Source organism: Sinocyclocheilus rhinocerous, unplaced genomic scaffold (genome assembly GCF_001515625.1).
Source record: "Sinocyclocheilus rhinocerous isolate Xijiao unplaced genomic scaffold, SAMN03320098_v1.1 scaffold772, whole genome shotgun sequence".
Lineage (NCBI taxonomy): Eukaryota > Metazoa > Chordata > Actinopteri > Cypriniformes > Cyprinidae > Sinocyclocheilus > Sinocyclocheilus rhinocerous.
Window position 1 is genome coordinate 15,486 of NW_015641026.1, and position 5,480 is coordinate 20,965.

The window sequence follows — 5,480 nt, forward strand, 5'->3', positions numbered from 1 at the left end:
TATATATTTTATATATATATATATATATATATATATATATATAATGAAAAAATCATCTGTTGAAACTATAATAGATATTTAAAACTGCTCATTTAATGAATGTTGAAAATATAGATAAATGTAAGAAAATAAGAAAAATCATTAGTATCACCTTTAAAGTTGACAAATATATAGTCATTATAAACAAACTGCTTTTTTAATGGTAGTCAAATGTAACAATAAAATAATACATTATTAATTCAAATGCATAAAGACAAGTAATTTGTGAATACTTTATAAAAATACAATATAAACGTTACATTAAAAAATTATTTCAATGAATTATTCCATTCATTTTTTTTACATTTGTTAAGTAATGTATGTGAAAAAAAGGCACCCTTGGTAAATATGCGCAAAGGCAGCTGTGAAAATAAATCTGCATCGTTTATCTTTTTTATCTTTCCTTCACAAAATTCACAAAATTCTAACCTATCATTGGAGAAAAACAATTGAAAGTGGGCTGAAACTCACATTATGAAATAAATGTTTTACCTAATGCATGTTGGCCACAATTATTGGCACTCTAGAAATTCTTATGAGTAAAATATCTATGAAGTATATTCCCACTCATATTAAATTTTTTTTTTTAGAACACCAGGGTGACTAGGAGCATGAAATTGTCAGGCCATGACTTCCTGTTCCACAGGAATATAAATATGAGGAACACAAAGGCCAAATTCCATTAATAATTTTTTTTCTTTGGTTTTACAAGGAATAAAACCAAAGAATATAGTTCTGATGTGCTGAACAAGGCTGTTGAGCTTCACAAAATAGAAAGTGACTGTAAGAAAAGAGCTAAAGGACTTGAAAATCCCCATTTCCACCATCAGGGCAATAATTAAGAGGTTCCAATCAAGATGTTACAAATCTGCCTGGAAGAGGACGTGTGTCTATATCGTCCTAATGCACGGTGAGGAGGAGAGTTTGAGTGGCCAAAGACTCTCCAAGGATCACAGCTGGAGAATTGCAGAGATTATTTGAATCTTGGGGTCAGAAAGCCTAAAAAAAAAAAAAAATCAAACAGCCCCTACATCACCACATGTTGTTCTGGAGGGTTTCAAGAAAAATTCTCACTCATCCAAAAACAAACTCCAGCATATTCAGTTGTCAGACACAACTGGAACTTCAAACAGGACTGGCGTCTATGGTCAGATGAAACTAAAAAAATAGCTTTTTGGCAGCAAACCCACCAGATGGGTTTAGTACAAACAGGGATGAAAAGTACCCCATGCCCATGGTTAAATATACTGCTGGATCTTTAATTATGTGGGCCTGTTTTTCTGCCGGAGATCCTGGACATCTTGTTCAGATACATGGCATCATGGATTCTATCAAATACCAACAGATAAAAAATCTAAACCTGACTGTCTCTGTTAGAAATCTTATAATGGGCCGTGGTTGGATCTTCCATCAGGACAATGATCCAAAACAAACATCAATATCAACAGAAAAATGTGTCACTGAGCACAAAACCAAGCTTCTGCCCTGGCCGTCCCAGTCCTCTGACCTGAACCCTGTAGAAAATGAGTGGAATGAACTGAAGAGGAGAAGCACCAAAATGGAGCTGTGAATCTGAAGGATCTGGAGTGATTCTGGATGAAGGAATTGTCTCTGATCTCTTGTCAGGTGTTCAACAATCCATTGTTTTATTTCAATGAAAGTTTAGAATTTTGTGAATTCTTGGAATGAAAGATAAAAAAAGATTAACAGAGATTTATGAAGATTTATTTTTACAGCCATCTTTACTCATATTTACCAAGGGTGCCAATATTAGTGCCTTTGTATGGAGGAATTGGAATGCCATTTAAAAATGAAATTAGAAATCAATTAAATCAAGTATTAAAGTACTAAATCAAGTATTTTATACACATACACACACACACAGATAGATTCCACAATAACCAATATCTTACATATAGTGTTGAATGGCTGCTTTTCCAGCTGTAGACACAGAGGATCTGAAAGACATTTCTTTACACATTATAATACCGTAACTGCCTGTCTGTTTGAAATTAAGAGGTTTTAAACACTTTGAACATAAATGAGTGCTTTGGACTGAAAAAGAGGTAGAAATAAACAAAGGATTTGTGGAGAGTGGTACTGTCAGCAACAGATGAGAAAAATAAACTAGATCATAACATTGGAGGAGTTACCCGTTCAAACGCATTCTCACACACACGAGGTGCTGTTTTTCCTCTCGGGGATTGACTCTGGTTGGTACCAGGCTGCTGATAAGGAGGTGCAGAGCATTCTGTGTCCTGTCAACTCCTAAATCACACACTTTCAAGGATACTCACACACACACGCATACATTTATCTCACAGTAAAAGGGAGAGTTCAAACAACACAGGCAAGATTATGCAAATGTTATTTTGATCATTAAAGAGACACCATGCAGAATGTCTGACATGTCAACCCTGTTTAGAATCTACTGCATTCTTGTGTGTCATGTTGCCTGTTCTGCCTTTTTAAGCTTTGAGTTTTAATGTACACACACATACACACACTGACCACCTGTGGCTCTGAGAGCATTGCTCAGTCTTTCCATTTATCATTACACCATAACTATCTATATTCACTGACAGACCAGGTATCATCCTCCCAGGAAAACTGCTAAAGACTTTCCCATGAGGGAGTATGACATGCTATGATGAAGTCTTGAAGAGAAGAACATGGAAGTCATTTCTGGTAGGTTAATTTTGCGAAGTAAGGACAAAATTTAAATTTTCTGGAGAAATAAAATAAAATAATATAATAATAAAATAATAATAAATAAATTAAATAAATAAAAAATTAAAGATTTATATAAGTTATTTAGCAGGCAGCTGTCTTGACAGTTTTTCTTTTAGCAAAGTAAATGGGTAGTGCACCTGTCAAACTCAAAATATTAACAAAAAATAACAATAAAATTAAAAAATTAAAAAAGCAAAAATGTATAAATAAAAAAATAATTATTAAATTAAACTACATTTAAAAATATCATATGTGGATTCATGGAACACAAAGTTCTATAGAAGGCAGCTGTAAATAAATAAATAAAAGCAAAAATAAATAAATAAAATGTTAATTATTTAAATTAAAATTGTACATTAAATGAGGAAATTACCTAGATTAAAATACCTAGATTATTTGTGTGCTTGGATCACAAATGTAAATAATAATAATAATAATAATAATAATATATTATGTTGCAATAAATTATTACCTACATTCATCATTTTACCTATACACATTATTGTATCTATATATCAATATATACTATTCATATAGTTTGTTTATTTGCTCATTAATTCATATGTTTTTAATGTGATTTATTTATTTATGTTTGTTTTTTGTTTGTTTGTTATTATTTTTCATTTTTCGATCATTTTTGTGTTTATGTGCTTTTGGCTCTTTCCTTTTAAAAGTTTCGTCATTTGGTCATCTTGTCATATTTTCTGTTTTGTTCAGCTTAAAAAAATGATTCTAATTGAACTATTCCTTTAAAAGACAAAAAATATTTGTAAAAAACCACCAACAAACTGCCCTCTATGTGAATTAATAAAGTATTTTAATTAAATTGTCTTCATTGCAGGATGAATCATTTCGTAATATTCAAACATTTGAAGCTGCTTGCGTTTTGAGTCACAAAACGATCTCAAATAACTGGAACATGGAATGTGAGCGCTGGACATGTACAGTACACACTACACACTTTCCACATATCTGAAGAACGCGTGCCATAAATCTCAAGATAAATTCAATAAAGAAGCTTTAGAAATGGCATTCATCATGGGGGAGGCTTGGCCCTGCCCTGTCGGTGCTTGGCACGGCGTCTCAGCGCATCTAAAGAAGAGCGAGAGTGAATGAGCGACACATTCTTGGAATGCTCTTACCATTGTGGCTCTTTAATGAAGCAGGGTGAGCGCGCGCTCTCCCTGTGACAAACCCTCGCGCCACTGAGCTAACGATGATGGGAGGCGTGAAGCCAGACGTGAGAGCGCCGGCCTCCAGCCTTACGACCCCCGAGCTGTTTAACATGCGATCCGTCACTCGTCCATGCTGCGAAGAGTGTCAGAAGGGCACCCTCGAAAATCTGGCCCAACATAGTTCTCTAGTTATACAAATGCTTTACTCTACAAGATAGAGCTGGATGTGTGTGTGAGTGGAGTTTCGAAACCATTTTCTTCTGTGAAGTCAACTTTTCCAGCCCAAACGACCTGAAATTTAACTAAACCATAAATGCTGAATGGTAAAATCACTGTCAACTAGATAAAAATGCTGGGGTTTACCTAACAATTTTTTTAATGTACATGTACAAATGTACAAATATAAACAATATATTTTATATATTTTATGTGCATAAAATACATTTTGTATGCATATAATAAAAAATGTATATGCATAAAGTAAAATAAAATAGACACTACATTTATTTGAGGAGTTCATGTATGCAGAATGGTGAAAACAGTGTGCCACAATGCCTTTAGAAACTGTCTAGTAAAAAAAAAAAAAAAAGAAAGAATAAGTAATATTAAACAAAAATAAATCAAATTAAACATAAAATACAACAAAATAATGGAAAATAAAATAGAAAAATGGCCTGTACAAAATGCCAAGTCAACAAATAAATAAATAATGTATGCAGAATGGTATACGAAAAAAGTGTAGGATCGAAATGGTCTGTAGAAACAGAAAATGTCAAAAAAAAAAAAAAAAGAAAGAATAAGTAATATTAAACAAAAATAAATCAAATTAAACATAAAATACAACAAAATAATGGAAAATAAAATAGAAAAATGGCCTGTACAAAATGCCAAGTCAACAAATAAATAAATAATGTATGCAGAATGGTATACGAAAAAAGTGTAGGATCGAAATGGTCTGTAGAAACCGGCAAGTCAAAATAAATAATTAAATAAATAAATTAAATTAAAAATTAAAATTAAATATAATATAATAAAATGCAAAAATGGGCTGTAAAAACTGGCAACTTTGGCAAGTCAAAATAAATAATTAAATAAAATGTAAAAATTAAATATAATAAAATGCAAAAATGGGCTGTACAAACTGCAGCGTCTAAATAAATAAAATAAAATAAAATAAAATAAAATAAAATAAAATAAAGTAAAAATAATAAAATAAAATAGGCACACTACATTTATTTGTGGAGTTCATGTATACGAAAATTCACACATACAGGTTTTTGCCAGAGTCATAAGGCTACTGAGTGGCAAGCTCAGAAAAAAACATGTGGACTTCAAGTCCAATACCAATATAAACACTACATTCATTTTCCCAGCTGCTGGCATTACGACACAATTGTGAGAATCATGGAGCATTTACACTTGACAACACACACACAACACACACGGCTCGACTGGCTCGACTCGTAAGATAAAGAACAGAAGCACTTGAAAGACAATTTAAACAAATTTGCTTCTCCACATAATCCACATAAC

At 32.2% G+C, this 5,480-nt stretch overlaps 1 long non-coding RNA gene across 1 annotated transcript in view; it reads right to left on the reverse strand.

Moving 5' to 3' along the window:
* LOC107754062 (uncharacterized) overlaps nucleotides 1-1,978 on the reverse strand; it is a 4,478-nt gene extending 2,500 nt beyond the window's left edge. Inside the window, exon 1 of the long non-coding RNA XR_001641536.1 lies at nucleotides 1,953-1,978. This is a non-coding gene — a long non-coding RNA (uncharacterized LOC107754062). The remainder of the gene's footprint in view (nucleotides 1-1,952) is intronic.
* Nucleotides 1,979-5,480: the final 3,502 nt, after the last annotated feature.